The sequence below is a fragment of the Falco punctatus genome (genome assembly GCF_963210335.1).
Source record: "Falco punctatus genome assembly, chromosome: 17".
Classification (NCBI taxonomy): domain Eukaryota; kingdom Metazoa; phylum Chordata; class Aves; order Falconiformes; family Falconidae; genus Falco; species Falco punctatus.
In genome coordinates this window covers 6,315,862-6,343,595 of record NC_137597.1, presented here as the reverse complement: position 1 = coordinate 6,343,595, position 27,734 = coordinate 6,315,862, and the positions used below count along the sequence as shown (strand labels likewise).

At 47.4% G+C, this 27,734-nt stretch overlaps 2 long non-coding RNA genes across 10 annotated transcripts; one reads left to right on the top strand and one right to left on the bottom strand.

Annotated features, from left to right (window-relative positions):
• LOC308054701 lies at positions 1–9,409 on the top strand. Its single transcript, XR_013924215.1, has 3 exons — positions 1–111; positions 1,794–1,935; positions 9,031–9,409. It is a non-coding gene; the product is annotated as an uncharacterized lncRNA (long non-coding RNA).
• Positions 125–25,190, bottom strand: LOC308054700. 9 transcript variants are annotated; one of them, XR_013924209.1, is made up of 6 exons: positions 19,464–25,190; positions 19,257–19,374; positions 11,376–18,858; positions 6,982–9,807; positions 2,212–6,879; positions 125–1,490 (listed from the first exon to the last, which is right to left on the bottom strand). It is a non-coding gene; the product is annotated as an uncharacterized lncRNA (long non-coding RNA). The 9 variants fall into 9 exon arrangements; XR_013924210.1 differs by having other exon boundaries at positions 11,376–18,710; XR_013924213.1 differs by having other exon boundaries at positions 11,376–19,374; positions 19,706–19,812; positions 20,755–25,190.
• Positions 25,191–27,734: the final 2,544 nt, after the last annotated feature.

The window sequence follows — 27,734 nt, the reverse complement described above, 5'->3', positions numbered from 1 at the left end:
CTGCGTGGCGCTGCGCCGGGCCGGGCCGCCTCCGCCGGGAGCCCGGGGGTCCCGCCGCCCCCGCCCGCTGCGGACCCCGCCGGGAGCCGCGGGGATCTGCGCGCCAGGCAGGTACCGCGGGGGGGCGGGGCCGGCCGCGTGCCCCCTGCGCACCGCGCGCTGCCCGCTCCGCGCCGGGCGGCGGGTCCCGGGGGGCTGGGGCGGGCAGGGACAGGGACGGGCAGGGGAACGGCAGGGGGTGGGCAGGGACAGGGGACGGGCAGGGACGGGTAAGGCCGGGAACGGGCAGGGACGGGCAGGGGACCGCAGGCTCCCCCAGCCACTGGCACCCTGGCTTGGGGAGGGGCTGGGGCAGGGGCTGGTGGCTTCAGCACGACCCCCCTCTCCCAGGGCTGCTCTGTTCCCCCAGAGTGCTGAGGATGATTTAAAATAAATACATAAATAAAATAATAATAATAATAATAATAATAATTAATGATAATAAAAATCATAAAATCATCATAAAGGCATTATTAAACATCATAAAATCATCATAAAATACGTCATAATGTAATAAAATCTGTAACAATAATATAATAAAATATATCCTAATAAGAATATATCATCATCATCATGGTAATGATGACAATAACAGTAACAGTAATAACAGTAATAATTGTAATAATAATAGTGGTAATAATAATAGTAATAATAAAGAGAAGAAGAAGCAGCCAATTCTGTTACGCTTGAACAAAGCGCTCCACATGGGAAAAATCTGGAGCAACTCTGCCCAGGCTCCCTCCTTCCCAGTGGATAAGTGGGAATGCCTGTCCTAGGCCAAATGGGAATAGCGGGTGGGATTTCAGGAGTCTCTCATTTCTGTGGGAACACAAGGCCACGGGGGTTGGAAGTGGCAGCTTCACAGCCGCGTCTTTTCTCTGCTTTTATGTTTAGAGACAATTGCTCCATATAGCACTGTAACTTCCACGCGATGGATTGTTACGTTCTTGCTCTTTTTTTTTTTTTTCCCTCTCTCAGAATATATGCTGTAGTTTCTGTCTGTAGACCGTTTTAATAGCAAGGTGGCTGAGACAAAGTTCACTCAATAAACTTACTTTTCCCCTTGAGCAGCTTTAGCTTAGATAAACGAGCTTTAAAGTCCTGGTTTAGCGTGGGACCAGGACTGTTTACATTCATCATTGTTAGTTAATTGCTATTTGGTTAAATATTTAGTTTGTATTAAGTTCATTTATGCTCTTTTCTTAAAAAATAACAAATAAAGGTGTGTTTAGTAATGTGGCAAAAAGCTTTCTAAAGGCTTTTTAAAGATACTCCACAGCAGGGAAGCTCCCTAAAGTTATTTTCTATATTTTGCATTTAAAAAGCAATTTAAAATCTTACTTGTAGTTTGCTGTGCTGTTATTTGTGATCAGCCAAGCTAAAGCAGCAAGGATATTCACCTGTTTTCTGCAGTGACTGCAGACTTCCCGTCTTCATTATCAGTTCAATTCCTAATTTCAAAAAGAAAAAAAAAATACAGGTTACATCATTCTTTAAATCCACAAATCGAACTGATGGCCTGCAGACTGGCTGTGTGCAGTGTCCCAGGGCAGTGCAGTGCAAAGGAAGGAGTTTTGGAAAAGGTGCTGCCGATGGACTTAATTTAATGCACTTAATTTAATGCACTTACCTAGCAGCCAGCATCAACACTCCTGCTTCCCCACCCCATCCACCCCCGGGGGGGGTTTCAATGAGCTGCAAGGACGAGGATCTGCATTTCAGGGTGAAGTCTCAAAGCAGCTGTTTGCTTTCAGGTGCCAGGATCCCCCTCCCTGCAGAGGCAAAGGGCACTGGCTGCCCACGAGCATCTCCGCTGCGTGGGGCATGCACAGAGCCCGGCCGGCGGACGGGACCTCACCGGGTCGTTGGAAAAGACGTTGCGGTGCTGGCTGAGAGGTGGGTCAGGTCGGGACATGAAAAGGGGGAGCCCCGGGAGAGACTGGGAGCAGCCGAGAGCTCCCGTGGCAAGCGGTAGCGGGCTGGAGTCGGCTGCTGCGGGACACTCGGTGCCCTGTGCAACCCTCTGCGCTGCAACCCCCCGTGTCCTGCAGCAGTGACCCAGTCGTTATACGAACAAGGGTTTAATTTTGGAACTTTAATTCTTAACAGGTTTAAATTTCTTTTGCCCAGACGTGTTCTCATACACCACCTGTTTGACAAAATACTTCTTACCTACATTATCAGTTGCTAACGAAGTGTCCTGCGGCCGCGTTCACGGTCCTTTTGAGAATTTGTGCTCAGGATAATTCCCTTTCTTAGTATCGCTCTGTCAGACTGGAGCAGGGTTTTACAAGCCGGCATTGCCCTGGCTGGCCCTGCTGAGCCCTCACCCCGCCTGCCCTCTGAGACGAGCAGGCAAGGCAAGCAACACGGAAGGGTGTGTTAATGCTAAGGGCAGCAAAGGCCAGCACGGGTAGTTACCCACGATAAAATTACCATCACAAGCCAAGGCCCTTTGCACGACAGAGGGATCCATCCTGAGATGGAAGCTCTGCCAGAAGTGACTTGTGTACCAGCTCCTGCGAGGAGAGAGGCTGGAGCGGTGCTGGTCCTCTCTTTCTGTCTTCTGCAGATACTTTGACTTTTTTCTGCCGGCAGTAATCATTCCGCTCATATATTCAGTTTAGCAATGGTAACGTGGGTTATCCCCTTGGAGGGGACAGAAGCTCCTATCCCTTGCTGTCAAAGGCAAAGACATGGGTTCTCATCTACGGTCCTGCTGTAGATGTTACCAGCACTTCAGCCTCAACTGTTCTAAAACCATCAGAGAAACAAAACAAATTGCATTAAAAGTGCTTTGGAGGAAGGGCTTACCATGGAGATGGAAAGTCGGGGTTTTTTTGTTTTTTTTTTTCCCCAGGCTATTAGAAGGCGGTAGGTCCTTCTTAAACAAACCTGTGTGGTCTTAATAACACAACCTCTGTCTCTCGTTCTTTGCGAGGGTCCGAAGCTGTAAGGTTTGTTGGCTTTCACGGTTTCCATCACTGCCATTCTGTCCGGTCATTGCCTGACTAAATCTCCAGCCTCGAAGCTCACCAGGACATTAACGCTGGGCCACCCAGAGTAGCTCCTTCCCAGTGTTACCTAAGCGTGATAGATTTGCCCATCTCGTGGTCTCTGTGAAACAGGTTTACAGAAGGAAGCTTTTGTTCTTTTTGCTGTAGGAATTACATTCGTATCCTGGGAAAGAAAGATCTGCCTTTAAACTGTGACTTTGCATTTTTTTTATGGTGCTATACTTTCTCACCTGGCCCCACTTTCATGTGGTGGCCCTTCCACAGCATACCAGTCAGCCGGCCATTTCCATAATGCACAGATAGAAGGAATCACGTAGGCTTTGCACCCTTGCAACATGTTTTAATGGTGTGGTTTTCAGTGCTGGCTATACTGGGCTGTGACATGAGTAGGAACTGTTCACATACAGTATAAAACGTCTCTCTGGTGTGTTTACCTGGCATCCTACAGTTTCACAGTGTTCTGTGACCATGGAGCGTCACGCTGCCTGCTCAGTACAGTTTGTCACGTCAATGGAATGATGCAAATATAAGAATTAGTCCTGCCCTGCTGAGACTGCACAAATCCATCATGCCAGGAGCCAGCCTTTCATGGCACCCGTGGGGAGCACCCAGGGAAGGGCACCCAGGCATGGCAGGTAGCTACGGTCCTTCCCACACCCTGCAGCCAGCTCTCCGCAAACTTCTGAGTAACACCATCACTTGAATATGTTCGTTTAGGGTTGTGTTAGGGGTTTTTTTTAACCTATCACTTTGAACAAAATCTGAATTTAATCAGGTAATTTTTCCCCAGCCACTGCACATCATGAGATCATTCCTTTACTTCTCACTGTTTTACCATGGACGTGCCTCGCTGATTTTCTATCATCTCCATTGCCAGCTCACTATGTACTCATTTTCCACAGTGTTTGCAAACATGTTGAATGCTCAAGAAACTCCCAGCACCCTGGCCCATGTGTTTATGTACATTTGGGCATCAAGCGCTGCAGTTTTCACCTGTACTCAAAGTTTGGTGCAGGCAGTGAACTGTCCTCCCGAGGCAGCTGTCATCTTGGACAAGCTCATTTTAACCTCAGCATTTCAAGGCTGGAATGGCTTTACCCAACCCAGATTTCATCCCCAGGGGTGGCGGGTTTGGTGTCGAGGCTGTGCTCACCCTGCACCCTTATACACGTCTCACCTGTAGCTGCAGTGGAGAGGCACAGAAATGCTCCGTCTCCAGCAAAGGAGCTGCAGATCTCCAAAAAGACGTTACAGAAAGCTTCTGTTACATCTCACAGAGGGAAATGCTAAAGAGAGAGGCTGAAAAGCAAACCCCCAGGACGCCGGAGCTCCCAGGAGGTAGCCCTGATGAAAGAGCATGGTGTCAGAGGGAAGATCGGGATTTAGGTCTCAGTCATTCTTGGCTCATTCAAGTGCACATCTGGTGGCCTTATTTTCACCCGTCATATCCAGTTTGCTTCCCTGTATTCCCCCTGAGCCCCCCCTATCGATGATTGAAATGGGGTACCCTAAATGCCAGAAGACACTTCCCTGCACAAACTCCCATTCCACAGACTCCTGAATCAGTATCCTGGATCTTTTACCCTGCCATGGACGTATCTCTTCAAAAGCCGAACATCCTACAGATATGGGCAGAAACGCCAGACAGCATTTTCAAGAGGAGAAAAGCTCTGTTCCTGGGTTATAGTCGGTTGGGGACTGTAGGAAAACAAACACAGAGTAACAAGTTTAATGCACATGCTGCTGTTGGAATCACCGCTTCCCTTCCCATCCCAAACCCAGACAATTCTTTGTGTCTTTGCACGGAGAAGCAGAATTACCACCATCCGCCAGCATCTTTTTTGCTCCTCGCTCACGCCCTGTTCCCCCATGCTCTGCTTGCTTTGGCTGCTGGTCCCTGACAGTTCACAGCCCATCACTGGTGCCCATCACATCTCCTGGGCAACCCTGTTCACATGTGGATAATTCTTGCTAGCTCATTTACACCAGCCTTTACTCTTCTATGTAATTCTTTGCCTCAGAGATGAAACTAACCCCTTTAGTACCGTTGTGCAATACCAAAATGAGTGTGGAAACCACGTTTGTAGGTTTACAAAAGATTATAGATGTGTTTTCTGTCCTCCTTCATGTGTGAGATGACACACTCGATGCAAAACTAATTGGAATTGAAGTCTTGGTGCCTCCATGCAACCAGGAATATCATAGTTACGGTGTAGGACAGTCACTGACTGCATAGAAATTACTTTTCTTCTACGAAGAATCCATTCAATAATAATTTTAGAATCTATGTCTTTTTCATTATTTAAGATATATTCATCTCTTCCCCTTATCTTGGTTTTAAAGACTTTATGAGAATCTGTTGGATCTCTTGGATTTTGATCTCACTCTTTAGTTTCTCAGTGCTGCTAGTTTTGTGTACAAGCGCAGCGAAGGCTTGTGAAAAAAAAAGCCATCAAAGTCTTGTAAAACCTTCCTAACGATTTAGGTTTCAGGATATTGGAAGGCCTGTTCCTCTCCTGAGGATCAGCAGAGGTTACGATCCACTCGTGATGCCACGGCACCTCCTGAAGAGTGGCAACCGTGAAATCCTGCAAGACTGTGTAAACGTCCGAGGCATTTGTTCTCTCCTCTCATGGCACCAGCCGTCCTCCCTCTCCGTACGAGAGAATTCCCACGTAGGCAGAGGGTCCGTACAGTCAACTTTCTTTTTCTTGGATACAATTAAACTGAACGCTGCTGTCGTACAAAAAATATTTCGTAAAAACGGCCGTCAAAGGACCTCATGCTGCTGTGCAACGCACTCAGTGGGAGGCTGTTTGCAGCTGTTCCTTCATTCTCTCATCAAGTGCTCCACGGCAAAATTAGACGAGCCGTGTTAGCGGTGGCGCTCCCATCTCCCGGAGCTGCTGGGTTTGTGTCCCATCCACCGTTCTCCCGTTGCCAAGGAGCTGATCGTACTGCTGAGAGCCAGGACTGTGCCTGAACTGCTCCGGCACTCCTGCTCTTCCTCTGCCTCCTCCCCACCTCCCACTCGGCCTCTGCCAGAATTGCACCAGAAGTGGTGATCCCGCAACCACCACCTCGCTTTTGGGTGGGGGTTTTTTGAGCTTTCAGGCAACGGGGATGCGCACGTGGACAATCCCAGTGGTGGGACTGTAGGTTCGGCTGTGACAAGCAAGGTGTTACTACCACAGGGTGACAGGCACCTCTGCAAGATAACTAGGGTTGCCATGGTTACAGATGGAAAATAGGGCTATGGGTTAACTCGGGCCAGTGTCGCATGAAGCACAACATCCCACGTCATTTCATGCACACCTGAGACAGTGAAAGCCGGAGCGGTGGCCACCATAACGCTCCCATCCCCCGAGTGCCCACCCAGCCCTGAGTTTGTAGTTTAAACTTCCCAAAACTTCCCAAAGAGGAATCAGGGATGGAATTGGGGTTGGAGTAAAGCAGCTTCCCACAAGACTCCAGCAGAAAGAGCCCATCTCAGCCCTGTGACCCCTTATTTGTTACTTTTTGGTACACCCCAGATTTCAAGACCTTATGTAAGCTCTGATTTTTGTGAGCGTTCATGCTCTGAATATTTAAGAGGAATTCTCAGAGTCAGGCATGCGCCTCGCTCACCTCTAGACTGGCAGCATCTTGGAGGCAAAGCAGATGACAGCTTCAGCTGGACCAGTGGTCTGGAGCTGATACAGACCCTGATGGAGCAGCCAGTGAGGCAACATCTCTGGTGGTTCTGAGTGCCCCCAGAACATCATCATCTTCAGGACTTGGTGAAAATGAAAACCTCCCAGGCAAAGAAAGGAATACATGCAGCCTGGAGTGGAAAAAAAAAATGAAAAAAGAAAGAAAAAAAAAGAAGGGAAAACAAGGAGGAAAAATCCCAAGAGTTTCTGCCCCAAGCAGAGCTGTTACTCACAGGTGGTTTTGGAAGCTCCATGGAATCACTTTGGGATGCTGCTATTTCTCTTTTACAGTGAGCAGCAGCACCGGACGGCAGTGCCAAAGCCTGAGGACAGTTTCTGCCGGGCTGATTCCTGCACAAGCTATCACTGTTTCCCAAAGAGAGAAAGTTCAGGTGCACAGGTATTGATGCAGAGGACGTAAAGGGCTGCTGGAAAGGTCACCCTTGGCTTTTGAAGCATTGCATCCCTCATTTTGATGGTCCAGCCCTAAGGAAGGGACAGTGTGGGAACAGATCTGAAGAACAGAGGCTCGTGTGCAGGGCAAACAAATGGTGCTTCATAATATGGCTGATCTTTGGTGTCTTGTTCAAAATACCTATTTAAAGATGTCTTAAAAGTTTCTATCTTTATCATAGTATACTCTTATTGGGTTTTTTTTTGGGAAAAATAGTATTAGAAGCTGGCTTAGAGGCTTAAAACCAGTCCTTGCCATTTCTTAGGTGCTGGCTGTTCTGGCCAGCTGAGAGCTAATCCTCAGCTCTCCTTTCCCCTTTAAAGGAGTAAAATAATACAGTCGTGTACGGGCTGAGAAGGAGCTGTTTTGTGTGTTGTTTTGTCTTTTTTTTTTTTTTTTTTTTTTTAAAAAAAAAAGGAAAATAGTTGGCAGGAACATGAGCAAAACTGAAAGTATTTTCATCTGTTTTGTTTTGTAATGCTCAATGTTTTGATTTCTACTTTACGAATTATACAAAAGGAATCACTCAAAACAATGGTCTCCTATTTTAGAAAGGGCGGCGGGGGGGGGGGGGGGGAATCTACAGTGGGACTAATGTGACTAATCAGAATTGTCCAAGTAAGAAAAATATGAAAATACCTTGAAAAATTACAATATTTTTTTTCATAGGGAAAAAACATTGAAAAATTCACTCTCTAATTGAGATTTGTTTGCAAAATAATTCCAGGCTGGGAAGAGCAAACAACTCGTGCATAAAAATATTTTTGAGATTAATTTTTATTTTGTTAAAGGTAGCTTGTATTTTAGAACTTACTAGTGTTTTTTAAATTATTATTGCTGTGTAAGTGCAAAATATCTGTCCTGACTTTTAAACTGGTGTGTACCTTTGTTGTATGAAAGGCTCCAGAAGAGAACTGACCAAAAAGATGCAGTTTAAAAAAAATAAACCTTGGCAGTTTGAGGAGAAAGCAGGAAAAAAGTTTCTTCTTGCTCCCTCTTTTTTACAAGCATTTTTAAAAGGTAATAGCTTCAAATTTTTTAGAAGCATCTAGAAGTCTCAGCTAAGACCCAGAGGCCGGCGTGGCTCAGTGCTGCAGAAGCAAAGATAGTTTATCCTGGGCCAAAATAACGTACATCCCAGTTTCCAGGCTGACAAGGCAGTGTTAAAGCTCAGCCAGGACCTGCCAGCACCGCACCCGGCACGGACGGCACAACGCCACGGCACCAGTTTGTTCAGCCGAGCCGATGAAGTCACCCCGACTAATTTTCGGTAATAAGCATTTCCAGAATTTTTTTCAGATAAGAGGAAATAATTTGTGGCATCAAGTTTTAAATATTCCGGGTGTGTCTTAGCAGCCGATGCTTAATGATGAGCTGGAGGCAGGCGTGGTGCTCGCTCCGTGTGTGTCTGGCAGCTCCTGGGCACTCGTGGGTGCTGTGCTGGAGGTGGGAGTGGGGACTGAAGCGATTCCTATGAATCACAGCAGATTTCCCAATCTCTCACTGTGCTTATGAAAGCAGGCACTCCAGGCAGGGGCTGGCAGGCACATGCATTCGATGAGATGTGCCCTCGCACTCACGGGTGTTCCCAAGCTCGGCCAAGCCTCTCCGCACACACACGGCAGCAGCACCTTTCTGTAGGTGCATCCGATAACACAGTGGGCAAAGGGAGGAGGTCTGCTCTCAGATGTGTCCGAGGCAGCTAAACAAGCTGCTCAGGAAATTCTAAACACATTTTTCCTCCGTTTCTTCATTTCCCAAATGGAAAATATTGTTTTCTCATATGAACGCTGGTGAAACTTTTCATGGGAGATTTTCTTGTACCCAGGGTGTAACTCCGGGGAGCCGGGAGGTGACAGCAGCACTGACAACCGGGGCAGCCAAAACCTCTGCTAGAACATCAGCTGGGATACGGGAGACTGGAGCTGCAAGACTGTCTGCTGTGGAGATCAAAGCAGGGATGTGCAGGCGAATTTCTGTCAGCCCAGCTGAGCGCCCACCAGCCCAAAGGTACCAGCTGTTCCGTGGTGCGTCTTCCTCGTTTTAATTAAAAATACAAAAAGCAAGCCCCAAATCCTGGATCTGCCTTTCAGTGCAGAGTCTCAAAAATGTAAAAGGCAATCTTTTCTGATGAGCTGTTAAGTGAAAACACTGTTTACTGAAGTGACAGTCCTGCTCAGAAATAAAACGTATTTTTCAGACACACACCCTCTCCCTAGCTCCCTTTTCCTTGCACCGTGCTGCCCAGCACACCCAGACCCTTGTCACCACACGGTGCCACCTGCCAGGCTGGTGGCCCTGGACGTGATGCTGTTGGCATCTCAGACCCTGCCCTCTGTGATGGCTGCACCCTAACATTTATCGGGGCTTGTTTTATTTTTTCCTAAAACACCTGAACGGGTTCAGTCAGACATAATTTGTGCTGTTCCCCCTGCCCCTGCGAGAGAGTTATTCCTCAGTTAGGTAAATCCAAGATATGGAAGGAGTGTTTGATGGATTTTTCTTTACCAGCTAGAAGGTCTTTCAGTCGCTGGCTCCTTCTCACGGCAGCAGCGATGTGCACAGCTCAAGCAGAGGGGCCCTCGTGCTCACCTACTGATGGCTGCTACAGAAATGAAAAGACATAGCATTAACTCCTGGTTTCTGATAAAACAAAAATAAGTTGTTATAGCTGAAGCAATAAGTTTTCTGGCTAAATGTTTAAATTGGTAATTAATATACATCCTTTAGGGTGGAGAAAGTAGTTGTTTTCCATAGCTTCATGGGCTTTACAGGAGAAATAAACTACCGTAGTTTGGAAAGCAGAGGCTTAAATACGTTATTTCACACTAAACATTTTGTAATTCTGCGTATGAGGTAGCAAGCCAGCAATCTGTGTGATATTGTCCAGAGGAAATAAAGCCAATAGGGATTTATGGCAGTTCTTACGGGATGTGCTGCTGCACAGCACCGCTCCGGGGGGGTTCAGTCGCACCAAGCAGCTCTGGCACATCACCGAGCTCCCGGGGCTGCCGGTATGAAGAGGGATGATGTTTAAATCTTCAACCAGCAAAGCACACATTACCCGAACCCTGTTTTGCAGCAGTTCAGTCTGGTTTTGCTAACTGGGCAGAGCAGATTGCCAGGGCCGGGCGGCGAGTTAAGCCTGTGCCGCCGGGCTGGAGCCGGCAGCCGAAGGGCGTCGAGGCGGGACGCTGCCGTTGCTGCCGTCACTGCCGACCCTGCCGTTACTGCCATCGCAGGACGGCATGTTCCTGGGGTTACACAATAACGGGCAGCGTGTGCCCCCCAGCCCCGCTGCTGCCACAGTGGGCACCGATATCCCCCTTTCCATTCACAGCCTCTGCGTCCCCCTGTGAAATGGGAAACCTTGAAAAAGTGTGGCTGTAATTAGGATTAATCTATTTTTAGCAAGCTGTCTGATGCCCTGTCCGTGCTCCATCTGAGATGTTTAATTCTATCTAGCTCAACTCTTTCTGCAGTTGCAGCCAGGATTGATAAAAAAAATTTCTTTCAACCTTGAATTTTTTTCTTTTTGTTTTGGTTGCGTATGGTTTGAATAAAACCAAAACCCACTAGTTTTTCCCCCATGCACAACAGCTGGAAAACCCAGCACTAAAGTAATGCAAAGGTTGCTGTATAAAAAAAGTTGTAAAACTTTTACTATCATTATTATTCATTTTACTATGTAGTTTGGAAACATAAGTCATAGATCAGGAATGTGTTGTAGCCTGGGCTGCACAAACAGCACAGAAAGAAAATTGCCTCTTCCAAGCTACAGTGAGTGAAAACATGCAGCAATACCGATAAGATTTTTGCTAAATTGCATCAGGACAAGACGTTAAAGACATCTATGGACAGCCAGCTGAGCACCTCATCATTTACTGCTCCCGTACTGAAATATCTGCTCTTTGTATGTTTAACCTTTTCTAATGTATTTGTAAAGGGAACTTCAAGCAAGATTAGCAGTTAGTTAGGAAAACACTGTGAAACACAGTTGGACCGAGATCAATAGATTCCCCCGTTCCACTGTGTCCCCCCCCTGGAATGTTTGGCTTGTGCAAACAGCCCCCACGCGAGGCTGGCCGGGGGGCTGGGCGCAGGGCGGTGGGAGCCAGGGGCAGGCAGAGCCCCCCCGGGGGCCGTGTCCCTCCCCGGGCAGGGGACCGGTACCTCTGAGCAGGTGCGGGCATCGGGGCTGCCGGCGGTTTCCCCTGCGCCAGCCGTGCTCTCCTCTCCGGTGGGTGGGAAGCGTGAGGGTGGTCCGCTGCCTGGTGACTGGCGAGATGCTCTCCTTGGGGAAAAACAGGCTCCTCAGCAACACGCCGTTCTCCCCCCAAAAATACAGCAACCAGCCCAGGGGCACGTTCCGTTTTACACGGAGGGCAGGGTCGATTTCCCTCTGCACCCCACCTGTGTGTGCATCCCCCCCACTCCGTGTATTTTAGTGACTCACGAGGCTTCAAAGTGCTGAGCGCGGAGAAGGGCTATTTCTGTGCTTCCACTGCAATCCCCGCTACCTCCGACTGTGCTGTCAGTGCACCTCAGCCATGCACAGCACCCCCGCCAGCTCTATTCTTAGCTAATAGCTGAAATAATTACTTTTGTCTCAGCGCTGTTGGCTCCTTAGATTTGGAACTGAGGAAAACCTGCAGCTCAGGGAGCCTGGCTGCTCCTGCTCCCTCTCCCAGTGCGGGCAGAGCGGCTGGGGGCTGGGGAGCTGCCTCAGGACCGCGTCTCTGTCCTTGCACTGACCAGAAACGCTGCAAGACAGCGAGCAGAGCAGAGCCCTCGGGTGAGGATGCTAAATACCTTGAACCCGGCTTCAACACAAGGCCATAAGCTCTGCTTTGAAGCAGCTTGTATGTTAATGTGGTGCCACCTCTTTGAAAAGGATCTCAGCTCTTCCAGCTGGGATTTTCTTAAGAGTTCACAGGGTAAATTCCAGGACTCCCAAGTTTTCAAAGGGAGGGCTAGGTTTTCACCTGCAGGCTTCCACTTCAGTGCCTTGCTTTATTGTGCGGGCTAGGTCTGCAGAAAGAATGCAAGCGTTTGATGCAAATGTGACTACCCAATGCCAACAATCCCTGACAGTTCTTAGGATCAAACCCAAACCTCTGACTTTGCAGTCTTTTGATGTCCCCACCAGCTGTTCCATCCAATTCCCTCAAACCACCCCTGAAAAGCACTACGAGAAAACCCCACCGCGCTCTTGGTGCGCAGTCAGTTGTGCATACCCAAGCAGGTGCGCGGAACCCGCTTTAAAACTGTTTCAGAAAGGGTTTTATTGCTATTTATACACCTGCCTGCTCTTCCTCCTGTTGGATGGGACCCCAGTGGGAGCAACAGCGTGTGTACACACTGGGAATAGCAAGTGCTGGTCATTTCTCTGGTACTCGCTAATGAAGCTTGTCTAGAAAAATAAACCTTTCAGGGGGAAAAAAAAAAAGTCTAAACCTAAACGTTTGCGTGACTCTAACTTTCCTACTGTGGTCACTGTGGAACAAAACCTGAAGCGCAGTACATCATGTAGAATATCCCTTCATGGAGTTTGGTAGCCGCATTAAGAAATATTTCTATTTTGGAGTTGCAAATTTCCAGTTTTCTGGAAATCTGCATGTCCCGGTGACTGTTAGGATAGCACAGTGAGACCGTGAATTGTCCAGTGTTGTCCACATACGTGTGAAAACTGGAAGAAGACTTCAAAGTCTTCTTTCTGTTTTTCCTTTGAAAAATGAAAGTGCCTGCTCGAAATCATTTTCTATCAATTTCCTCTAAAAGCCACACTGCTCCGGCAGTTTGTGTTTCAGGTGATGGTTACGTCTCACTAATTGACTGGGGGCCTTCTGTGCAATAAGGACTATAATTAAGCAAGAGGCTCAACTTTAGTAAAATCTGGGAGCAAGGAACTCCCGGATTTCCAGATCAGCTTTAACCCTGATTCCGGATACAATGTGGGTCAAATTATTTAATATTTAACCTTTATTTAATTCAGCCTTCCCATATGCAAAATTATATTAAATTTAAATAAGTAAACATTAAAAACTTGCCAGTTTCTTACTTAGCAAAGAGTTAAGTAAGCTGTTGGGTTTTTTTTAAGGACTATTTTCTATTGCAACATTCAGATTAAAAGGAAATTTAAAAAATCCTCTGACTGGTGAGGGGTAGGGGAAGCAGTCCCGGCAGATGGGCTGTCGTGTTCCTCTTTCTGCTGGTATTCCTTGAATGGAACTGGCTGGGAATTCTGTGCTGAAATAAGACTTTTGTTGGAAGCCATCGTTTCACTGAGGTTAAGCGTTTTGTGAGGAAGAGGCAGCACTGACAATTTTCACATTTTGAAAAAGTAATACCATATCAGCACTTGAAAAACATACTATTTTGCATTTTAAAGCAACTTCCAGGACTTTTAGTTGGTAAACTGAAGAATACTGTGCTAAGCATTATTATTACCTTTCCCATTCCCCCATCCACCTTTGCCTGATTTTTTTGCTCCTTCCGTTTACTACCAACCGCTCCCCGAGGTGATGTGCCAAGACATCATTTACAGGGATACTGAGGTCGAGGGGTTATAGATTTACAGCTGCACAGACTTGCTATGTCCCGGGCAGGAATTTGTTTGGCATAGTCAAGGCCTTTGGATTATTTGATCTCAGCTTTTAGTTAAACAGGAACATGCCCTGATTTTAACAATCGCAGCTTCCTGCATGGGAGGAAGGTGTGGCCGATGGCATTTAAACCAAAACCCGAGCCAAGGCTTTGCCAGCAGGAAGCTGAAAGTGCAGGTGGTACCACGCGGGTTTCGTTCCTCCTTATAAAAGCCCAAGGACCTTCCTGAGTGGATGGCCGAGGTTATTTTGTCACCCACAATACCAAGAATGACGTGCACAAGGGTTAGATTTTTGTAACGACAGATTTCGCATCTTACTGCTATTAAGGTCATTGTAGCATGACAGCAGAAAATAGCATGGGAGATGCCAGGGGGCTGAGGATGCACCTTTATGCCCACACTTCCTCTGCTCACTGATGAATTGCTCCCGATCCTTTCAAGATGCTGAGGGAAACTGCCAGCTGGCAGCAGACTCAGTAGTGATGGCTGGGGGTTCAACCCCTCCCACCCTCCTGAAGGAATTTTCCCCCCCCTAACATCCAGCCTGAACCGTTCCCGTTCTAAGCTGCGATACCGTGTTATATTGTCTAGCACTATCAAAACTTTCTTTTCTGTAAGCACCCATGGCACAGTTGCAGTCAGCCGTCAGGTCACCCCTCGCTTTGGAACAGAATCCTACACCAGCATTTGCACAGCGAGACTCACCTCCTCTGCCTCCAACCACGGCCACGGATTATTTCCATTTACCAAGCTTGCTTTCTAGCCCAGGTCTTTGCTTCCCCACAGTCAGTTCTGGCAAATCTGAAGTTCTGTCTCCTGCTTTCAGTTTGGAGAAAAAGCAAAAGCAACCCCCACCCCCGCCTCCAGTAACAAAACATGTACACAGGCTCCACTTAAAAGTGAAAAGCAGCCTAGATTTCTACCACGGAATCACAGCCTCTCCTTCCTTACTCCAGCTCCCAGAAAATGCCAAATCCTGGCCAAGACTGGGGGAAGATGACTTTTTGGGGCCTCATTATTCAGCTGCAAGTGCTGAAGCTTCCCATTGTGCCATGTTTTCTTAGTCATGCACTTGAGTGTTTCCCAGCACAGTGCGGCTTTTGAGTCTTCTTGGGAGTCTGAGCACCACCATAAAGCAAATACTTACAGTCGGGTAAAGGGAAAAACGTTCCATGGCTGGTGATTTTCAAATGAAAGTAAACCATGAAATAAATGGCGCCTTTCCCCTGAAAGCAACCAGAAATATATAATTTTAAATAAATCAAAGCTCCGTTTTACTTTCTTAATATACCACAAGACTGACAAAATCGCTGTGAGCTAAAAGCACCAGTCAACTGTCCCACTTCTGAGGCTCCGAGCCTTTTATCTTGCTCCAGTGCTGTACGCAATCATGTTCAGAGCTCCGCTGGGTCTCGCGGGTCCAGTGAGATGGCCTCTGTCTCGCCTGCACAGCACCGATGATTGCAAATCAGCTGCACGCCGATGGGGAAAACGGGGAATGCGGAAAATCCGCTCTGACCCTGCACGTTGGGAGCTTCGGCGATAACTCAGGGGTAACCGAAACCAGCACAGACAGCTTAACATCACATAAAACACCGGCCTACTTTAGCAAGTAGCACTGCTGGGTGACTCATTTAGGTAGCCATAGCGCCCTTACAATTTTACCTTCGTTAACTGAAGTAGTTAATGCTTGCAGCTTTGGCCACAAAGTGTGTATGTGAGGCTTGAAGTCCCATGGGTTTGACTGCATAAGAAACCATGTATTGCAGGCCTTTTACATTGTTTGTACTGGTGTCTGACTGTTCAACTGGCAAGGGTCATCCCCCCCCTTCACCCCACAGCGAGAGCCGGTGCTGCCCTCCCAGGTCCCTAGCTCATAAGACCTTTTTCTTTTTTTTGTAGAATCGTATCTGAGAAACCAGGAGCTTGCAATTCTTCTCATTTGTGTCTGTGCGTAACAGGTGTCATTTTCAGTGTAGTACAGACAAATCCCAAAATAGCTCAGGCTCTTCAGACGCTGTGAAGAGAAAAAATAGTGGTTACTTCAGCTTTGGTTGTAGTGAAAAACCCAAAGCTTGCAGCCAGCTCTGAAGTCCGGAATTAAAATGGCAGATGTAGCTGTGTAGTAGTGATCTCTCTTGATTCTGTGTTTTTCAAATGGACTGCTGGCTCTCTCGCTTGCCCTTTTGTATATGCAGACTGATGCACGAACTCCCTGGTACAGTGCTGGCTCTCCATTACCTTCCCTTTGATTCTCAGATGCTGTATCTACCACTGATCCTCCTCCACATTTTCCGGTTTTGAGGCTACAAGGCAGCAGAGCGCTGCTTCCCCTGCCTGGTGCTGGAGTCGACTGAAGGCACCGGAGTTACTGCCAGGGCTGGTCTCACAGGGGAGAGATGAGGAGATGGTGCTCATCTGCAAAATTCTTCTGGCCTGGCGAAGCCTGCTGTGCTGAAATACATAGGTGTTTGTGGACTTTCTTTGACAGAGATTATTGGATTCTGGTGATTCCAGGAACGCAGTTAATAGTTCCCCTGCCTACGCTGAGCATTCTGAATCTGTGTGTGTGATAACACTTATTAATACTGCTCAGATTAAGAAGAGCCTGTAGCTTTCTAGCACTTTCAGTACCTTATCTTACACCGTGCATCTGCCCAGTGGCTGAACCAGATGCTGATCAATGTCTTGCAGCCAGCGTAGCAGGGTCTTGTGGGTCCAGCAGCAGCCTCATGCCTTAATGCCCAGAAGACCTGTGTTCCTTCGCAGGAGCAGAAGCTTTTAAGTTGCCTTGTGCTTCAGGGGAGCTGCCTGCTAAGCATTTGCAAGACGTGGGCCCAAAACACATTTTATTTTAGGAAGTCAAGTAGTGGTTCCTGTCACAGAAACAGTTAATGAAAAAGCACTAACTCTCTACTGGAACGTGTGTGTGCGTGTGTGTGTGTGTGTGTTTTTGTTTTTTAGAGCCAAGAAGATTTGCTTTGGTTTTTTTAAAGCAGAAACCACCACAAAGTTGGCTGTGGTTTCAGCTGCGCTTGTTCGAGATTTGTATTGCTGACTACCAATCCTAAAAGAGTTAACCTAGTAAGTATGACTCAGAAGCAGAGAAGGAGATGCGAGGCTGAGAGCCTCGGAGGAGGCACAGAAACAGAGGTGAGGAACATAATAATTACCAAAAAAAGGTGCAGAGTCCAGGAGCGACGTTCCCTCGGTTTGCCTGGCCCTGGCACCGCTGGCACGGGCTCCCTGGAAAGCTGCAGTTCCGCTCTTATAACACAGGGAGCAGGCTGGAGAATTTAGAGCTGCGTCACAGAGCTCAGCGAGAGAGTGAGAGAGCAAGCTCCGTCGATAGGTCTACCAGCAACAGCCCTGCTGCAGCAAGAGGGGAGAGAGGCAGCAAGAGAGGCAGAGAGGGCTCCAGAAAGAGAAGTAACACCAACACCAGGGACTGGGCTCCTGCCACCATCCAGTGTCATTTTAAGATCGTATTTGGACTTGGTTGGCGTAGGAGGCTTCGCCCATTGACGATGCTGGAGACCCGGCGCGCTTAATCCCGCGGGGAGGGAGAGTGGGCAGACACCGAAAGGGTTAACGGAAGGGAAATTTCTGGAACCTTCTATTCTGCGGCGCTACACAGCGAGCGGAGGGCTGAGGACTGCGCAGATGGTGCACGGGCAGAGCTCTTCGGTCCAGTTCGTCTTTCTCACGTACGTACCCTTTGATCAGGATGGGGCTTCAGCTGCATCTACGTATTTTAATTATTTGCAGGGCGTCCCTTTCCCCCAGCGTCCCTATGTTCGGATCCCGAAGTGCCTTTATTATTATTTTGGCTGGGTATGATTGCTCTGTTCTGCGTCAGAGCTGTTTTCTCAATGGAACGACGGCACAGGTTGTACTAATGTCACTCTTGCCGGCATTGCTGTACTGCAGAGGAGGGTAGTAGTCGTGGGGGAGAGATGACAACTTTGCAAAGACTGCTGTTTTCATGTTTTGTTTGGGCTTTTTATCCCCCACCCCCAATCCCCCCCCCCCCCCCCCGGTCTCTCTGAAGGCTGGCATGTTGGTGAGGGTTTGGTGGAGGGGTTAACAGGCGCTCTGCGTTTCAGAGCTTGGAGGTTTGTCACTGCGTAGTTCGGAAAGTGGTAAACGGTGACGCAGTGATCATTGCAGGGCATGTCGTCCAGTTTTTAAAAGCACTGGGGACAGGTAGACTGTGCCTTCCAGACGCTTCCACACCAGCTGAAAGGGGTTAAAGATGAGTCGAGACGGGAAGCTAGCATTTAGGGATTAAATGTCATCATTTTGGCGTTGGAAAGTTGTTTACCTTGCTCTCTCCGTGTCTCCATGTTGGCAGCCTTCCAGCTCACATGTGATAGTCTTCCCTGTACTGCTGCATCATTAACTAAGTGGCAGAGCTGGCTCCCCATTGGCCGGGGAGGGCTCTCAGCCCAAAGGCGCCGTCCGATTGGCGGAGGAGGTGATGGCAGGTGAAAAGCCCTCCCGGATTGGTCGAGGACTGGGTGTCAAATCTCAACGTTGATTTCACTTGCTTCAAAGTGCCGGCAGCTCTCTGCCCGCTGCCTGCTTGCTGCCTGCCCCCCCCCGCCGCTCCGGGGGGGCTGCCGGGCGCCCCCCAGGCAGGGCCAGCAGGCAGCAAAGCAGCAGCTCACTCCACGGCGCGGCGGGTACCTGATCTCACACCCATGGGTGCCCTGCACGGGTGCTGGGGTGGTTTCGTTTTGCCGTGCAGTTGCAATGATGACGTGTCAGAGCTGCAAACCACGGGGAAGGGGAAAGTACTGGGGTTTGAGGCTCTTCTGGCTTGCTTGCTTTCTTCCTTCTCCCTTATAAGGTGGTTAAGTGCTAGCAGGGCTGTAAACTGCTCGGGGCAGGGATTGCACCTGGAAATTATGTCGTGGGAAATAATTAAAGAAGTGAAAAAGACTCTTGCCCAAACTCAGCTTTTGTTTGCGTAAGTGTGAGTCTGCCACAGGCTCGGTAACATCAGGGAGAGATGAAGACAACCCTAAGTGACGGGCCTGTGAAGATCTGCAGAAGAAACAGAAGCATTAGAAAGCAGGGACTGATAGACTGGGAAGGACTGGGTAGGGATGAATGGGAGACTGAGGGCAGAGAGCAGCTCCAGAGAGAGGATGAGGAAATGAAGGGGAGAACATTTTTCTCTCTTAACCATTTACTATACTATTTTTTCACCTCTCTTCTTAAAGCGAGCAGCAAGGAAGATGGCAACTCTGCCTGGAACTGCTGAGGACACAACCAGCTTTGAGCTTGGTCCTTCTGGCTGAGGAAGTCTCCTGATTATTCAGTGGAGTGGTAACTTTGCTTTCTCATATGGCATGGAACATTATACCATAGCCTTTCATCATATCGAGGCTTAAACAAGTTTAGGGAAATGGTAGCATAAGCATTTAATCTCTATTACTCACTCGTTGACATCTCAAGCGTCAGGTCCGGTTGTTAAGCAACCCCTGGGTTCAGAAGTGGCTCAGACACTGCGTCCATCGTCCCTTTACTTCAGCAGTAGCCTGTCCTCTGAACGGCAGTCTGAGAGAGAGGGAGAGAGAAAAGAGCTGTATTTACACACAAACACTCAACCTGGCCGAATTTTGGTTGGTTGGTTTCAAAGGCCGTACGTGCTGCGGTTTTATCCCCGACTCCATTCCTTTGCGCAGTACCGTAGAGGGAAGGATGCCATTTCCAACAGCAGTGCGGTGGTAGGAACAGGGAGGGAAGAAGAAAACAGCCAGTAGCTGCCACTCCCCACTTTTTTTCCCTCTTTCCCATCGCCACCTTTCTTGCCTCCCCTCCTTTTCTGCCAGATTCCATAGGGAATTTCAGACTCTTACTGCAGTCGTCACAACCCCTCCTGACTCACTGAGCCTTCACTGGCTGTAGCTGGCTCCCTTGGAGCATCCTTGCCTCCTGCAGCGCCAGTTCCGCAGAGCAGGGGAACAACAGGAATAGCAGCAACAACGGTGGTCCCTGCAGCAAGATGGACAGGCATAAATACGCACACATACAGGAACAGTACAAGGCAGTCACGGAGGTAATTCTGTACAGCCAGGAGCCGGACTAAGGAATGATGCTCAGTTGCATGGAAGACGGGTGGGTTGAGTCTGTTTTACTGAGTGCCGTCTGAACGGACAACCCTTTGCAATTTTGCCCGTGACAGTTGTGGGGTGGAGGACCCCATTAATTCGCAAAGCTAGTGCTTCTCCGTGACATTTCTCAGCCCTTTGAAAGGAGGTGCAACGGGTAGCAGTATACTTGCTTAGGCATATGCGCACTTTTTGAGTATCTGTCTTCAGCGTAGGGATGCGCTTGGTTTTATTCCTCTTGCTACCATCTTTTTGCCACAGTGAGGGTTTAATCGTGACTAAATGCAGGGAGGGTAAAGAGACAGAGGTAAAAGAGGAGTTATTTCAATGTTAAACATCAGCTGTAAATCTCATTACTCAGGAATTGAGGTTACTGTCAGCAGGTAAATCTGTGGGACTGGCAAGAAACAAGGCTAAGAAGGGGACATGGCATATTTCTGTAGGACGGCAGCGATTTTGTGCATAGGGATGGTATTGTTACTGTATGTTAGCTGTACGTGGCTAACTGTTCCATAATGGTTTTCTGCATATTCCTACAAAAGGACTTGGGAAAGCTGTGATTTCTTCCTCCCTCTGACACTTGCGTGTGTGACATTGTGTAAGCTGATTCATTTTCTGTATTTTTGTTTTCCTTCCTTTGTAAAGTGGGGTTTAGTCTATCTCTCAGCCTTAGTGCGGCATTATGACGCAGTGTTCATTAATGCGTTGGGTCTGTTGGCAAAATACATGCGATTTTCTTGGGAGTTTTGACTGTTCAAGGACCACAAAATTTGGTAAAGGAAGTTAAGGATTGCAAATGTTCACAATGTAAATTTAAAAGCATTACCGTCTTAGTCTTCTTTGCTGTCGAAGGAAGGCTCTCTGAATGACGAGACAGCCATGATCTCTTTCTGCACTTGTTTTGCCGATGGTCATGTTACATCTGTGACGCAGTCCGATTTTGCTGTTGGTTCCTGTCTGTGCTTTACGGAGTTGAGCTGATGAGGGCACAAGCTTGAATATGGTTAGAAACATTAATTTAATATTGATGTTAAAGTTCTCAACCATACCTGAAGTGGCAGATATATCGGCACTCACCTATTTCACCATTTGGATCCGAATGAACACGACAGCACCCCTAGCCATTTTGTTGCTCACAGAGTAGACTCTAAGCCTGCAGCGCTGCTGCTGCTGCTGCTGCTGCTGCTGTTAATTTCCATGTTATACAAATACAGCGTTGGGCTCTGTGTCAGGAGCTTTACTGATGCTGTGAAAAGCTTAAAGTCTATGAGCAAATGTTTTTCTTTTCTTATTTGGGAAAATTCATTAAAATGTCCAAATGCCAAGTATTCTGCCCTCACTCCTCCTACAAATCACTTCCAGACCTATCCAGAAAATTCACTGCTGCCGTGTATTTTTTCTAAAACTTGCTCACGGTGTTTTCTTACAATTTAATATGGGTGTGGCTGGAGGGGAGGGTAAGATTTAAGTCAGTTCTAAGTATCTATCGCTGATGCTAGTGGACAGAGGTACAGGCAAGACATACGAGTTGCCCCTCTCCTCCATGTATCTTTATATAGACAGCCCCGAGCGTAGGTCACGAAGATGCCCTTGTTATGGAACAAGAAGGGAGTGCCCTATTCTGTTCTCACCCACTCAGAAGTTTTGGTGCAAAGGCAGCAGTAGAAAAGGCCAACGCGGGAATCTCACAAAATGGTTTCAGCAGCATTCAGAGACGCCAGTGCCGTTTATACTGGCACAGCTCCGAGAGAGGTACCGTGAGCTGCCTGCTGCAAGGTCATTCCCCTGACTCATTGGCAGCGGCCAGTTGGTTCAGGTGCTCCCAGTCCACATTTCTTGCAAGCGTGGCAGTGCTTGAGTCCTGAACTTGGAGATGAGGCTTGAAAATTAATGTTACTGCAGTAGCGGGCCACTGAGTCCAAACCTGTAGGTTCAAAAAATCCTGTGTCTCTGAGGCGTTTTAAAATACGTATCTATAATTTGTTTGAGCTAACTACAAAAAACTTTGCACTATTTCTCTCATCCTCTTTTCCCCCCAAGACTTCCTATGGACTGCTAGGAATCAGGAGTGGCATGTATTTAAGGACTAGGCATCAACTTAACACTGTGTTCCAGAAAAAAAAATAATAAATGTGTCCAAATATATTTGCATTTCTGTCCTGTAGTCGTCAGGTGGACTCCGCAGGCTGCTCCAAGTTCACCAGTGTCTGTCAAGCTAGTGTTGTCTCTCGCAGGGTTTCAGTATCAGGTACCTCAGCTCAGTAGCTGTCTTGTCCCCTCCCAGGTTTCCATGCTTTTCTCCAGTGTTCCTATTTGTCCGTGTCACTAGTATTTTCAGCTGACTTGGGGCAACATCAGCCATGGCTACGTTAAGGCTGGCTCTAGTCTTCTCGGCTTCACAGGCAGCAGTAGAGCGGTGAATGCCTCAAGGATGTTGAGCAAAATAACTTACTTTGTCCCCATCGCTGCAATAACAAAGTTAAATCTGGGAGCAAGTTACCTGGCTCCTTTTGGATGGAGAGAGACATGGGGACCAGTGCAGGCCAAGCACAGACAGGAGCAGACCCTTCCTACTCAGTGTTGCTAGCCCCCTCCCCAAGCCTCCAGCCCTGACTGCACCTAAAGTCAGCCTTAGCCTTCAGTATCTTAATTCTCTAGTTTTCAAAGGTAAAGAACCTGGCTGCTAATCCTGATGCCAGTGACGACTCTTCGCCTACAGGGAGGCATATGTGATAGCTTGTCTGCTAAAAACTGAGCCAACACAGTGTGATTCAGACCTTAAGCTTTCCAAGGAAGACAGCTATTTCTGAGTTAAGCTCTTCAGCTCCCCACACAAACACTCTTCATCCAGCGCAAATGGTGCATAGTAGGTGTGCAACAGCAGCCACCGATTTTGTATATGGATACACAGTTCAAATGCTTCTTACACACTGACGATGGCTCTCAAACACACGGTGAAGTTTCAGTGACAGAGCGATAGGAACCCTGAGAGCAGGTACAAACCGAACAGCTCACGTGCTCAGGGGAGTCACACCAGGAGGTCTGGTCAATGCTTTTCTCCAGCTTTTTTGCCAGGTCCTTCTGTTGTGGATAGTGTTAAATATGGCAGGGTACCGAAGGCATTTTTTCAAATGTCCGGTTTAATGGCAGGTTATACTTCAGTGAACATCTGGCAGTATTTGTTTCCTTGGGCTCTTCACTAGCACAGGACATTCTTTTGTCTCTTGAACGACACAAAGAAAAACATGACTTCCCTTGACATTACCTAAAGTAGCTGGAATGGTAGTGTCAGGGGAACACCATGTTCCTGGACTGACTATACAAATCACAACAATGATCTCCCTGTGACTGCTTTCACGACCTGCAATCAATACTTTATAGTCTAAGGTGATGCTTAGGTACAGAAGCTAGGAACAGAAAATTACTTTTCTGGTTCAGCTACTTCGCTGGATAATTTTTTTTAGCATAGTTAGTTTTGTAATGCACAGTCAAGCTACATATGGCTAAGTTTGATGAGTTTTCATTGCTGCACCTTCCTACTGCTCTTCCATGACGTGGGTCATGTAAGTTTGCCCAGTTTCATCTCATCGTTCCTTCTGAAATCTGAAATCCTCCATAGGATTCAGTGGTTCAGGAGTTCCCATGCTCTCCAAACAGGCTGTGGTTTTGCCTAGGAACTCTCACGAAGGAAAGGTAGAGGAAAACTGTATGATTCCAGGCACATCAAAGTGATTTCAGATAAGCAGACAGGAATCACAAGATTAGAAACTGCAGCCCTCATATTCAGCACTCCTAGAATGGTCACCATGATAAAACCGCTCCCTTCAGTTCAGAACAGGTTTAGGATAAGCAATAGCAAGTAAGTGTTATATTTTACTAAACAGTCTGAAACAAAGTTCTGGGATTTTAAAAAAAACAGCTCTTGTGAATAAATCCCAAGTATTTTAGTGATGTTGCGCTGTTATGAACTATCTCCAAATTTCTCCAGAAAATCTGTAACCTGAAAATTAAAGATCTCTTGTGCTTTGCTTTTAGCCTCCTTTGTTAGACCCAAGCAGCACAGAAAATGTGGGTCAGTATGGCAGAACCATAAACTGAAGGCTGGCACGGCCCATCCCATCACCCGGTGTGCCTGGGGCAGTGTTCAACCACCTTGTCCCCAAACCACGGTTCGCTGCATCCGAACCAATACCTGTTCGCCAGTGCTGACTGCCAGCGTGTGGCTCAGCACTGTTTCGGAGAATCCTGGTTGGCACCAAACCCACGCTGGGAACGAGCTCTATCAAAACTCACTCAAAGCAGCAAGAATTAACCAGAGGCTGGTGTGCCTTCAGGGAGGCCAGCCTGCAAACAGAAAGGCTAGAGAGATGGACCTCTCAGACCTCATCAACAAGCCACATTTCAGCTATCACCTGGCCTGCCCCAAATTGTCTGGAAAAGCTGCTTCTCCCTACGTTAAACAAATGAGCAAACAAAATCCTGCCTCCCCCTTACCCCCAAAACCCTCAAACAACTGGACCATGTTAAAAAACAGGTTAGAACCATAGGCGGCTTGTCAGCAGCTCAGCACAGCTAGAGAAATGCTGGCGAGTGCTCTGACAGATTACCCTTAATAGGAATTGAAATTAGTGACTCAAATGTCAAGCAGGCCTGACTGTCCCATTGCTCAAATAGAGCTAAATGGGACAAAAAGGCTTTTCAGGCTTTTACCGGCAGCATGCCACAGTCCAGTGTTCAGCCTACCTTTGGGTTTTGGGGGCGGGGGGGCCGACAGCACAGGGGTTGCAGACCCAGAGTACCTGGCTTTTAACTTTGCTACTTATACTGCAGGTTACAATAGCAGGACTAAAGGCTACATTCAACTCAGGAAATGCAACCTGGAGTTTTTATTCTGCTACTAATCAAGGAAATAAAATATAATCTCCATTATGCTTTAAACTCATGAGGGAAGTACGTGTTTTTGCTGGCCATAATAGCAGTAGCATCTCCAGAACCATCTTCTAGTCACAAGCATCAACTTCACCAAGCAGTGCAGCATCTGCCCTACACCTTTACTCAGCCCAGGTCAGCACTGCTGCTGACACAGAAAGCATTACACACCAACGATGGGCTCGGGCTGCAAGTTAGGGCACATCTGTCCATACCTGACCTACGCAACACCACACAGTAACAGAACTGCACAACAAACAGATGCAGTTACACGCTCCCCCAGGCCGAGGAAGCTTTTTTGAAACCTTAGAAGTTCACTCATTTCAATTCCCCTTACAGGTCACCACTTGTACTGTCACACCCCTCTGTCCTGCACCTGGCCTTGGTCTGACTCATTCCTTGACTGTGAGGATGATGCATGAAGCTCAGATCTTCTGCGTGTAGAACAGGAATATTTTCTCCAGGGGAGACCAGACCACAGCCTGATGAACCAGGAGTTTGACTCCATGATTTGAAAACAAAAGAAAAAAATTATGATGCAGACAGGGTCATGCAGAGATCTGTTTTGCTTAGTATGGAAGCCCCAGAAATGCCTTAATTTGTAAGCTGTACGTTGTGAAAAATCAGGTCTGTGACATCCAGCCTTGCCTTGTTCCTGCAGACTAAATTAAAGGTCTTAAGACTAGGGAGGAAGTTCCCTTTCATGGGGGCAGGCAGGGATTTCTTCCCTTTTTGCCTTTGTCTCGTGTAGAATGTATAAAGCAGCGTGAAGCCTGTGAAAGGCTTTGAGATGCTCCTCTGAAAGAAGTTACAAAACAGGACTGCTACTAAAACACATCTGAAAAAGAAGGAAAAACCCACTGAATGATAATATTGTACTACTACTACTATTATTTATTGAGGACTCCAGAACACTTTGACAAAGCCAACTACAGTCGTTAGTATCTGCTTGTCTCCACACATATGTGCGTGTCCATATATACATATTCAACACACACCCAGCAAATGTCTGAAACAAGCACTGGTTTATTTTTCTGCATGTGTGCATATTAATAGTTGAGTGCTGCGTATCACAGCATCTCGAACTGCTCTTTTTCTCCTCCCCTCTGCACGCTGCCTGCCCAAGCATGCTTTCAGATTTGGAAGGAACCGCATATACTGTCACAGATGTATCCTTCATAAAAGGTGTACCTGCAGCTTGGCAGAAAGGGCTGACACCTTCTAGCTGCCTGGAGGGAAGGGGAGCTTGTTAAGGCAATAGGACAATCTTCAGGTAGCCTGAAGAAGGGGCAGCAGCATCTTAATTATGCTGAAGTGAAACCTGGTTTTATCAAACTATAAATAATGAATGAGCCATTGGTCTTCAACTGCTGCATGGTATTTCTGGAAAGGTTAGTCTCCTTTGGAGAGGGGAGGGGAAGGTACACATAGGTGTTCAGACCCAGTTCAGACTCTGTAAGGCTCATACCTCTAGAGAAGCTCTCATTTTCAGCAACACAAATATAAGTGACATTTCCACCAACTGTTTTTGAAAACCCTAATAAAGACTTCTTTTTGCTTAAGGCATATGCTTACTACTGAGACAAGAAAAAAAACAACAAAGCAACCCTCATTCATGAGCCTTTTTCTGAAAAGATGCTACTGGGGTACTTGTGATGCTGGGGTACTGGGATGCTGTGCTGCAACTGACCTTGTCAGCTGTTAACTCACTCTCGGTCCAGCTTTTCAGTAGTAAATCTCATGCTGGTAATACAGGTTGCCTCATAAATAACTGTGCCAGGAAGACGGACACTGGGGAGGGAACCTGCTTTCCACTTGTCTTTCACCCTGTTGCCCCAGATAATGGATTTAGAAACTACAGTAAATAACCAGACACAGCAATCTAGTACAGTTCTTTCCCCTTCCTCCATCCCACTTTCTTGGAAGGACATGCTCTTTTTCTCTGAGCTTTTCCTCTGCTGCCTGTGGGTGTGCATTAGGATGTAGGCACTGAAGCAGATCCTTGGATCTGGTTACAAAACTAATGCAAAGAGTTGCCAAAAACCTAAGGCATCAGTAAGTGAAACTCCCAACTCCAGTTGTGCTGCGTTTTACTCCATTTTACATCAGCTTCTGCATCACCACAGGTTAGACACGGTGGCCAGGGTTTGACAGGTCCTGAATTATGTACGTGCATAGTTATTCACAGGCTTCAAGACACCCCATCTATTCCCACTGTACTGAGACGTGTACACCACCAGTTAACTACCATGGCTGTACTGCACTACAGCATTCCTCAAACCTATTCCATTTCCAGTAACCGTCAGCCACTCATTCTCACACTCACCTACTTCCTCAACAACTTCCGTTGAGCCACTTATAGATATTTGCAATCACTCCCTTTTTAGATTTTGTTCAGACCCACGCTCGGAGCAGATTCCGTGCAATTTATTTTCATCGTCCCTGAAGAATTTTAAACTTGTCTCCCCAAAATCTGCAACTCCCCACTCGTTAAAGGCATGCTATTTACAGGCTGAGGGATACAGCTGACAAAGGAAGTTACATCATGATAGTCACATTTCCCTTCCTTGTCACAAAAAGCACCCGATTTGTCCTGTCCTCTCTGATGGTACTGAGATCAGTAAGTGATGGAAAGCCAGAACAGTCTCTGACTTGGACAGAATGAGGTTTATAGCCTGGTTCCATCTGTGGTGCATGAAAAAAAAAAAGTGTTTCTGTACAACACAAACTTCCCCTCCACCTCGCCATCGGTATCATACTCTGCACTACAAAGAAGTCTGACTTTTTTTCGCTGCTCACTGGTAAGAACGTCAGTATATTCCACCTGGCTACGAAAGGAAGTGACAGTTATTGCCAGAGTGGTGGGTTTCTTCATCA